The sequence below is a fragment of the Rhinatrema bivittatum genome, chromosome 10 (genome assembly GCF_901001135.1).
Source record: "Rhinatrema bivittatum chromosome 10, aRhiBiv1.1, whole genome shotgun sequence".
In the NCBI taxonomy this organism is placed as follows: Eukaryota; Metazoa; Chordata; class Amphibia; order Gymnophiona; family Rhinatrematidae; genus Rhinatrema; species Rhinatrema bivittatum.
Genome location: NC_042624.1, coordinates 112,221,833 through 112,233,861, shown reverse-complemented (window position 1 = coordinate 112,233,861; position 12,029 = coordinate 112,221,833). Strand labels below are relative to the sequence as shown.

Sequence of the window (12,029 nt, the reverse complement as noted above, 5' to 3'; positions counted from 1 at the left end):
ACGATGAGAGGTATAAGAAATCTCTGCTAATACAATGGTCAGTGAAAACTGGAAAGGTAAAGCATAACAAGTAGGTCAAAACAGGCTAATGACCAGAAACCTGTTTTGTGCCAATGGCCACAGCTAGTCTGATTTAAATCTAAATATTTAAATTTCGCAAAAAATGCATACGCCAACTAAAATACATAAACTCAATCAGCCACTGCAGACTTCTTTTCTCTTTCAATAGGGACCTGAAAAGCACAAGGTGGTAGCTGAATGAATTGAGAAACGTGAGGCTATGGATGGCACAGGCCTCAACTAATTTCTAACAGGCCGATACAGTACAGAGCGCACTGTGAGCCGGCATTTGGACGCGTGTTTTGGACGCGCTAGCTTTACCCCCCCCGAACCTAATAGCGTCCGCAACATGCAAATGCATGTTGATGGCCCTATTAGGTATTCCCGCACATTTTACTTTCAGAAATTTCAGAAATTTCCCAAAGGTAGGCACTAATTTCTCCGGGCACCAGGAAAGTGCACAGAAAAGCAGTAAAAACTGCTTTTCTGTGCACCCTCCGACTTAATATCATGGCGATATTAAGTCAGAGGTCCCGAAAGTTTAAAAAAGTAAAAAAAAAAAAAAAAAAGGTAAAATGGGCCCGCGGCTGGCGGGTCGAAAACCGGACGCTCAATTTTGCCGGCGTCTGGTTTCCGAACCCGTGGCTGTCAGTGGGCTCGAGAACAGACGCCGGCAAAATTGAGCGTCGGCTGTCAAACCCGCTGACAGCCGCCGCTCCTGTCAAAAAAGAGGCGCTAGGGACGCCGGGCCTAATTTAAATAAATTAAAATACTGTATCGCGTGCACAGGAGAGTGGTCTGTGCACGATTTTACTGAATCGGCCCGTAAGTCAGAAACAGCTCGATCCAGTATCGTCCGCTCGAGGATTGCCCGTCTGTAACGTGCTCGTAGCGCACAATTCGGGCGCGCAAGGCAGTTCGGCGATACAGTGTCCAGTTTCACGCGTCCGTATCGCTTCTGAAAACAGACGCATAACCCTTTCCGCACCCGGCATGTAAATGAACGAAAAAGCTGTATAATGAAGGAATTAGCTATTCCCCTGCGATACTGTAACGGGCGCTGATATTATCTCCTCCGTAACCCGCTGTTCTGCCGCGGCCTTAACCTGCTAGTTTACCGCCTCCCCCTAGTAGGAGTTAGTGTAGTGTAGTGTAGGGTAAAAACATTGCTTACCCGCCCTGGTCCCGTCCGGTCTCCTGCAGCCCCGTCCGGACCGGACGGGGCTGCAGGAGACCGGACGGGACCAGGGCAAAAAAAAACAAACGAAAAAGTAGCAAGGCTCGGGCCTGCTATGGTATGTGTAAAAAACAAAAAACCTGTGTGTTATATAAAAAAAAAAACAATTTTAAATACCTGTCGGAGGGCCGTGGGTCCAGGCGGCCGGTGGGCGGCGGGCAGCCATCAGCAGCATCCGGTAGTCCCTTCTCCCTTCCAAAATCGCCAAAATCGCCAAAATCGCACGGGCGGGTCGGCAGCGGTGGGGGGGGGGGGGCGGCAGCAGGATCCGGGAGCGGCGGGTAGGCAGCAGCGGGGTCCGGGGGGTCCGGGGCAGCGGCAGCGGGGGGGGGGGGGCGGCAGCGGGGGGGCGGCAGCAGGATCCGGGAGCGGCGGGGTCCGGGGGTGGCAGCGAGATCCGGGGAGCCAGCAGCGGCAGCATGTTCGATCGCGCAGGCAGGTAGGTAGCAAAGTAAAGATGGCCGCCTGCACGGGAAAATCGTGCAATTGGCCGCTGAAGACGTGACGTCACGACGTTTGGCGTCACGGGGTGTGACGTCACGTCTTCAGCGGCCAATTGCACGATTTTCCCGTGCAGGCGGCCATCTTTACTTTGCCACCTACCTGCCTGCGCGATCGAACATGCTGCCGCTGCTGGCTCCCCGGATCTCGCTGCCACCCCCGGACCCCGCCGCTCCCGGATCCTGCTGCCGCCCCCCCGCTGCCGCCCCCCCCCCCCCCCCGCTGCCGCTGCCCCGGACCCCCCGGACCCCGCTGCTGCCTACCCGCCGCTCCCGGATCCTGCTGCCGCCCCCCCCCCCCCCCCGCTGCCGACCCGCCCGTGCGATTTTGGCGATTTTGGCGATTTTGGAAGGGAGAAGGGACTACCGGATGCCGCTGATGGCTGCCCGCCGCCCACCAGCCGCCTGGACCCACGGCCCTCCGACAGGTATTTAAAATTGTTTTATTTTTTTATATAACACACAGGTTTTTTGTTTTTTACACTTTTTAAACTTTTTTACACTTCCTGGTGCCTGTCATTTCAAATGTCATTTGAAATGACAGGTACCAGCGCACCCAGGTTACTGTATAGGCGCTGTTACAGCGCCTATACAGTAAAATGGGTTGCGCGGGCATAACCCTTCCCTAACGCTTCACAGCCGCGGCATGCATTTGCATGCGATTAGAGGAGAGTATCGGGGAGTTAGTGAAGAGAACTGTGCGTGCGGGGAGGAAGGGTGCGCCTGACACTACCTCACTGTTTTTACCGCGGCCTTACTGGATCGAGCCGAAAATGAGGTATTATAGAGAAATGAGTGATTCCCCTCTCACCCATCAAACGGGATATAGATAAAATACAGACAGAATACGGGATACATCCAGTGTCAGTACCCTTAGTCCCTCAGCAGTGGTGCATCCGGTATCCTGCTTTTTATTTTATCTACATCCAGTCTGGAGTGGGAACGCACTTATTGTTTGTATACAAAATATAAAAAAAAAGTGTGCAAAAGGACTTGGTTAGGGGCTACAATTATTAAATATAAACAAAAATAAAAAAAAAGTCAGGTCAGAATTGATCCTAGCTGATATACATGAATGCATATGCCATGGAAGGTCTTCTAGTTTACTTCCTTGGTCTCACATGCAGAGTTACAAATCAGGTTGCATTAATTCTAGTAAGCTGCTCCTTTGTTTAATACAAATTAATACTCCTCGATAGGGCCAAAGTAACAGTTTTCATTTTGACCTTACTCATAGCATTATTGGAAAATAGTTTTACACTGCTATGCACACTTAAACAAACACTGTGCCTTCCAAGAAAAGCCATGGGCACTAGGAAACACGGCTAACTCAGTTCCTGTGTCAATGGCGCCATTGTGCCCCATACCTTAATATGTTGAAAATGACTAGAAAGGAATGAATAGCAGAAGACGCTTAAGCGCAATGCACAATCGCACAGCTCAGTGCAAACATGAAGGCAGGTGCCACAAATCTACTCATGCTTCTAAAGATCGTAATTTTCCAGCGTGCATTTGAACACATTTAAACTCTGAAAATACGATCTGGATATTTAGCCAGTTAAGTTTCCTCATTAGCCATCTCAAAAACTACTCATCTTTATTTATTTTTTAAGTGAAAAAAAAAAAAAAAACTATCAGCAAGAATGAAAAGGTATCTGGGGGTGTATCAGCACTTGACGATAGTGCTATAGACCCCAGAAGTGAAAAGAATTAGATGTATTAGTTTCTGCTTAATTCCAGATGAACTGGTGCACCTCAGGGATGTTCACTCTTTGTGGTGTTCCAAGCCACTGCAGTGCCCACCAGCATGCCCTGTGCTCCTGCAGGGAGTCAGAGGACAACTGAGGCATGTCCCATGGAACCAAGATTCAAACAACCTGTGAAACACACATTTATTTATTTATTTAAAGACTTTTATATACCGAAGATCATGTACTGGTACATATCGCTTCGGTTTACATATAACCAGATTGGGAATTACCATAGATATGGTGTACATAGAACAATGATTAATAGCCAGAAATCAATAAACAGTAAACATGAAGCATAGAAAACATTAAACAGAATGCATATAACGATAAAAAATAATAATAATAAAGAATAAATAAGAGGTAAACAGTAGGTGTAACTGTGCGGAAATAATAAACTATTTAAACTGGTGGACTTGGATATACCTCGAACGTGGTATAACGATAACGTGGTATAACGATAAAAAATAATAATAATAAAGAATAAATAAGTAGTAAACAGTAGGTGTAACTGTGCGGAAATAATAAACATCCTTCAAGAGGATCATAATGCTAAAATATAAAAGGCAGCATTCCAAACTACCAGACATTTTGAATCAGGTAGGTTAAAGTGCCTCTTCAGAAACACAGAATATGTAGCAGCTAAGAACCGCAGTGCCATCCAGTCTGCCCAAAGGTCCCGTTGCATGCCATAGACCCCAGCTGACCTCAGACATTCTTTCACTTCGTTGTGGCTAGGGATCTTATGTGTTTATCCCTTGTTGACCTGTTATTGCATCCATCATTTCATGTAAAAGGCTATGCCATGCATCCACCAATCTACTTTTTTATTGCAATGTTTCTCTGGGGCTAGAATCATGACCTCTCATCCACTAGAAACAGTTTGCTTCAGGTGCGTTATTTACACCTTTGAGGTATCAGAATTTTTTTTTATCATACCCCCCCATCTTTAAAATGTCTGCATTAGGACAAAGAGTGTGCATACTTTTACCTGCAGACTTTGCACCAATTCTCAAGGTGAAAGTACACCTGTACCTTTGCTTTGGGTACAATGTATGTTTGATTGTTGCACTTGCTATTTCTGTGGGTAGAATCTTGCTAGAAAAGAATGCGAGGAGACTTGAAAATACAATCTACATACATACTTTTCAACCTCTGATCTTAATGCCCCCAGGAACACTTCTCTTTAAGGGAGGCCAATATTCAGACAGCTGATTAACAAAGGTAAAATATTTATTCTCCATTTACATTACTTTGAAAAGTGACCTATAAGTCTCTTGTCATAGTGCTCTTTGATGTAGGCTCTGCACCATTTTGGTAGTGCTTCTACAGCCACCTTCACAGTCTACACCCTTCCTCAAGTATGGTCTTCAGAAGTGGATATAATCTTCCAATTAGCTTTATAGAGTCATTATCACTTTCCTTCTACTGGTCATGCCTTCTCCTATGCAGTCTCTCATTCTCTTGACTCTAGCCACTGCCTTGTTGCCCTGTTTTGCCACCTTGAGATCATCAGTTTTGATCACACCAAGGGATCTCCCTGATTAGTGGATAACAGTACCTCACCTCTCATTCGTGTAATGTGTTCATGGACTTCTGCACCTTAAATGTATGACACTGTACTTTTTTGCACTGAATCTTGGCTGACAGTCACATGACCACTCTTTGAGCTTTTACAGATTAGGCTTCATTTTGCCTACTCACTCAGGGGTGTCCATTTGGTTACAGAGTTTAGTGCTGTCTGGAAAAAAAACAAACCGACACATTTTTCCTACTAATCTCTCTCATGAATATAACTAGCCCCAGAATGGATCCCAGAGGCACATCGCTTATAACCCTTCTTTGTCAGACTGAACTATATTTATATCTTCTCTCTACCACTTAACCAGTTTCTAACCCAGTCGACCAACTTGGTGCACACTATCAGGCTGTTCAGTTTACTTATGAGCCACCAATGAGGACCATGTCGAAAGTTTTTCTGAAGTTGAAGTAAACCATATCCAGCGTATGTCCTTGATCTAGTTCTTTGGTCACAACAACCAAGGAAAACAATCAGATAAGTTGGACATGATCGCCATCTGGTAATCCTTGTAACTTCAGATATTACAACCTGCTATATTCAAGATACTACACTATCTCGTCCTTTAGTAGTGTCTTGAATTTATCCTCCACTGGAGTCAGACTAACTGGCTTGCAATCATCAACCTCCTCCCTGTTACCACTTTTATGAAGGAGGATGATATTCTATTAGGGAATCATTTTTCACAGAAAGGATGGTGGATAAGTGGAATGCCCTTCTTGGGTATGTGATGGAAGCTAAATAGTAACAAGAATTTAAGAGGGCATAAGATAAGCATAGAGTAGCTTTTGTTGTGCAAAGTGAAGCAGAAAGCATGACCTAGTGCATGTGTTTAAGTGTTTAAAGCACCATACTCAACTAATTTAACAATGGAGTTGGGACTGTCACAATAAATATCAAAGTAGTTATTATGAAATGGCAGAAAAAGGCAACCACATGGCTAGGTTTCTCTGGTAGATTGAAAGTACTGTATTATCATATCATTATCATATCATATATATATCATATATACACATATATATACACACATATATATATATCATATATATATGTATATATATATCATATATATACACACATATATATATGTATATATATATCATATATATACACACACACACATATATATATATACATATATATATACATACATACATACATACATATATACATATATACATATATACATATATACATATATATATATACATATATATATCATTATCATATATATATATATATCATATATATATATCATCATATCATATATATATCATATATATACACATATATATATATGTATATATATATCATATATATACACATATCATTATCATATCATATATATACATATCATATATATTATATATATATTAGTACTGTATTATCATATCATTATCATATCATTATCATATCATATATATATTATCATATCATTACCTTGCACTACTGTGTCTTATTTATTTATTCTCTTGGTTACTCACTACCGTTTCATTTTATTATCATATCTTTCCAGGCACTACTGTGTCTTATTTATTCCCTTGATCACTTATTTTACCATCTCTTATTTATGTACCATCACATGTATCCACATAGGCTTATTTATTTACTCTACTATACTATTTCATTAATTGGAAGAAATGTATATATTGCATTGTTCAATTTTCCCCCTATTCCAGCTCCAAGTTAATTTTCCCTGTTTTATTGTAACTTTCTCACACACGGTATTGATACACTGTATTTAAAGTTTCACAGTTTATTGGGAATATACGTTACGCTATGCTTTACACACATTGTTAATTGTAAACCGGGTTGATGTGATATCTGTCATGAAACTCGGTATAACAAAAAATAATAAATAAATAAATAAATAAATATTAACCCGAAGTCTTAGCTGAAACACAGGCACTCATGTAGCTGGGTGTGTCTGGCAAATTAGGCAGGGGACCTAGGAGTCTCACTAGTATGGGTAGATATTTTCATCAGGCGGGATGATAAAATCAAACAGCTGTGTCTATCTGGCAGGCTACACAAGGGAACTAGGAGGTTGGATGTTCAGGCAATGGCCACACTGTTATTGCTGTCTATTTAGATTATTATGGACCATTATGGGAAAGGTGGGGCACTGGAGGCAACTAAGTGAGATTTTGTATGCTCATGATGGAATACAAATGACAGCAAAATAAACCTGTTCTGGATATAGAGAGAGAGATTTTGCGGCAGTCACACTATGGCTAACAGCTGAAATGTATCCTTAGCAATGTAGACAGGGTAACTGGATACCCTAGATGAGCCAGTTGGTCGTCTTCTGCTGTCATCTATTATGCAACTATTTGCCATTCTCTTGTTCCTGGAGGCTCCAACATTGCATCCGATAGTGCTGGAAGCATAAACTATGCTCAGTTTGTGCTTCCAGTGCTTGCAAGTGTTACACATAAGAGTTATCCGTCTAAATAAGTTTTGAATATGGACCCCAGAACATCTAGACATCATTTACTTTGCATAGGACCTCATTTTCATGTTTTGATCCTTACAGCAGGAAAACCTGTCTTTGCATCCAATGAAAGGACAAGTAGTGACCCATGGGTTTTGGCCATGGAAAGGTGTAACCCTATCCCCATCTAATTTAGGTTTTTTTCTCCTAGTTAATAAGCTACAATCTAAAGCCAATCAGGTAATGTACTAAGGGATTAATTAAAACATAAAAAAATCCAACATGCACATTCTCCTAAAATACTTGTATTTTGAATCCAGCATTACCACATCAGAAATGAAAATAGTCTAAAATAAATACTAGAAAATGCAAATAAATGTACCTGAAAACATGGGAAATTAACTTTTTATTCCACCCACTTTAATGTGCAAGACTGTAATTTACACCCAGGTGTCCAACAATAACCCCAACAATATGAAACTGCTGAACTTGTGGTCTGCATGGGCAAAAAGATCCCTTAATCCTTCCTAAGGGAACGGAAGAAAGGATGCATTTTAGCTGTTACCATGAACATAATCCTAAAATTAGCAAACCAGTAAACTGATAGCAGTGTTGGCAACCAACTGAACAGCAGAATAATATATTCTGAAAAATTCTGAACGGATTGCGTAGCAAGTTTCCTCCTCCTCCTTCCCAGCCTCCACACATGCATGCACTCTCACATTTTGTGAAATGCTTCATTGTTTAACAAACTGCTTTTTTATTTTGCTCCAGGAAAAGAAAAGATGGCGCTGTCTGATCTAGGAAAAAAGGCAAGTATTTCCACCCATGTTAAGCACATTTAAAAAGGAGGATTATATACTTAAATGCCCTTTCTAACAGAGAGGTAAGTGCCAGAGAAATCACCGCATATTCCCAAAAAAACAAAATAATTACAGGATGAAAATTAACATTTCAAACCAATCTTTATGGAGTTCTTTGGAACTAAATTTGGGTAAGTTCTTCGGAACAACATGCGTTATCCAACATACATTCATGCATCCAAATTCAGGACTTGGAAAGGTATTTATTGATTTCAGTGAACAGAAATATTTATTTTATATTCTATTTGATAACCCATTTTTAAACAGTCTTATCAAGCCGGCAAATACCATCTTAAAAGTGTTTGATTAAGGCCATGTGTAATTTCAGAAATGTAAAAAAAAAAATCCCCACTCTGAAACATGAAATGCATTAGCAGTTTCATTATTTTGTGTATGAACCTCATTGTTCTTTTCCAGATAAGCAGTATCACTCTCCTGATGTCACTGGAACTGGAAGAAGGAAGCATTTCAAGCATGCTCTGACCATGATGTCAGCTTAGATTAAATGCAAGGACATCAGTCATCACACCAATCCAATTCCGCCACCCCTGCCTTTACTTGACAAACAAATGAACTATATACTCCCCACCACCCACACCAGGAACCTCAGAATTATCATCGATAAAGAACTTTCATTCAAGAACCACATATCAAATAAAACTAAAGAAGGATATCACAGACTTCTAACCCTAAGACATTTAAAACCGTTCCTTAACCTTTATGATTTCAGAACTGTCTTACAACTACTCATTTTCTCCACCTTCGACTACTGCAACTCCTTACTAATTGGAATACCTTATTCAAACCTCAAACCACTTCAGATTCTGCAGAACTCAGGAACAAAGAGAAATGAACACATAACGCCCATATCGATCTCACTTCATTGGCTCCCAATTAAAGCACGTATCGAACACAAATCAATGACCATCATTCATAAAATTCTAAACAATGATCATCAAGGACTAAATGGCTTAAACATAACCCCCCAGAATCCTCAAAGAAACCTACTTTCAAACAACTCAAGATGTTTAAATATCCCCCCCATCAGAGATGCGCATCTGACAACAACAAGAGAAAGAGCCTTTTCCATTGCCTCCCCTAAATTTTGGAACTCCCTACCAAAAGATCTGAGAACCCAACCTCAAAACGTTCAAAAAAGACCTAAAAACATTGCTGTTTCGCAAATTCTACACTGACTTTCATACTTCTGAACATCCTAAACTCCCAATCGAACTTTCATCCAAAAACCTCAAAATAACTTCTCTCCAACCAGAACAAACAAACCCTCCTCCTCCCACATAATGATACTTTCTGGACTTGAAATGTTTAACCTCTGTTTAATATGCACATTGTTATACTTTTTGCACAATTGTTAAGAGAGTTACAATTTAAATTTTGTAAACCATTATGATAGCTTTACCGAATGACGGTATATAAAACTCAACAAATAAATAAATATAGCCTCAAAAGCACTGGAAAAACCAGGATTAATAAGAAAGCAAAGTTACTTACCTGTCATGGAGGTTCTTCGAAGACAGCAGGATAAATCTGACACATGAGTGGGTGACATTATCCGAAGGCACCATGATGGAAAGCTCTCTCAAAACTAGGTAAAACAAAAAAAAAAAACAACCCCAAAAAAACAGAACTAGAAAGTTTTTCTGAGGCTGCTTGGACTTTCCTATGCAGCCACTTATGTGAGTCTTCTCAGGAAGCTAAGCCAACTCTACAAGGAGAGGTGGAAGGGATTTTATCCTGCTGCCCATGGAGAACTTTCATTACAGATAAACAACTTAATCTTCTCAAAGAACAAGCAGGATAATATCAGTCACACAAGTGGGGACCCCCAATCTTAGGGATGCATATAATTAGTCTGTTATTTTGATTGTCAGTAGATCATTGCAATCCATATTGCCCAAGGATGGAAGGTAGAGTTGAAGGAATTAAATAAGCTTTGAAGAACTGCCTGTCCAAAGCTGCTGTCTTGACATGAAGCAGTCTCTAGATCAGAGGTGGGCAAACAAAAAAAAGAAAAAAAAAAGGGCCACATGCCTGATGCTTATCAGAGCTGAAGGCCAGGGTCCCCCTTAGAACTCTGTAAGCAGGGGGGGGGGGGAAGGAGACATTACAGTAGCAAGTATACCCCACTTCAATAAAAAGAATTCAACACAATTAAACAGAACATCATCAAATAGTTAAAAACTTATATAAAAGGAGGAAGACGGATGTGTGTTGCGGAGCTCCCATGGGGCCTACTCATTTATACCTACCCAGATCCTTTCATTCTGCTAATTTCACGAACATGGCGCTAAGTAAGGACTCTAATCAAAGCTCCTTGCCTGTGCTCTGGGCTGAGTGGAGATCAAAGCTCAGAAAAGCGATGAGAGATAAATCGCCAGAGTGGGATGGAGAGCTGGTGGCATCCATGTTCGAAAAGGAGTCAGATGCCCTCGTAAATGCTGCAGGAGGCCCGGACAAGGTTGTGGACCTTTTAGAGGAGTTTACGGCAAAAATAAAATCACGCCTTGAAACTTGTCTGGGAGTAGTGGTGGATAAAATTGTCTCTCTCTCTAGTTCAACAGGCATCCCTTCCGACCCTCTGGAGGAGCCCTTCGATCACTCGTCTCCCCCAGAAGACCTAATGTATGCCAAATTTGTAGAGAAACTGAAAAGAATATTGGGAGTTGATGTCAAGAAACTGCCTGATCCTAGAGAAGAAATCTTTGGAATACTAAAAATCCTAGAGGTGCCAGCGGAACCTCAGCTATACCCTCCCACAAAATTCTGGGCACAATGCTTTTAAAGATGTGGGAGTCTCCACATTCCATCCTGCCAGTCTCCAGGAAGTTGGACCTCAAGTTTAGATTGCAGAAGTCGATGACCTATGGGGTGGTCCAACTTTCACATGCTTCTGTTGTCAATGAATCGGTTATGAAGCTAAAAAAAATTGAAGTTGCACACATCTACACCTCCTTAAAGGGAGTACAGGTTTTTGGATGAGATGGGCAAGAAGACCTTCCAGAGTGCAATGCTAACCTCCAGGATTCAGCAGCACCCATTTTATATGTAGAATTTATATATAGTATATAAGGTTATCCACAGTGTATAAGGTTATACACAGTCCCTTTCTGAGTGTATAATCTGCAATGTTACATATGTTCTTCTGTTGTTTTCCATCAGGTACTGTTCCTTTTCTCCTCTTCCTGTTTTTCCCCTCTCTTCTCTTCCTATCTGCTCCCCTCCCCCCACCCTGGTTTTTTGTATTTTCCTCCTTCAGTTATACTGGCATGATGTACCCATGAATGTTGATATATAAAAGCGAATAAATAAATAAATAAATATATGGTGCAGTATCTTTATGAGTGCTTGCAGTCACTAAAACCGTTCATACTGAAATGGGTCAGCCGACCACCCCACAACCTATCTACGACATGGAAGAATGGTTGAGACATCTGCTGAGAGCTGTGTACAAGTCTTTCAAAACCTCCTCCTGCACATCGCCATGGCAATCACAGCGCGTTGGTTGGCTTGGCTCCATTCCAGCTCTATCAGAGAAGATGTTCACGACAAGCTGGCAAATCTCCCTTGCTTGGAGGAAAATCTCTTTG

General features: G+C 41.3%; 1 protein-coding gene across 3 annotated transcripts in view; it reads right to left on the bottom strand.

Moving 5' to 3' along the window:
- Positions 1-12,029, bottom strand: part of FAF1 (Fas associated factor 1) — a 460,794-nt gene that overhangs the window by 175,401 nt on the left and 273,364 nt on the right. The window lies entirely within an intron of this gene.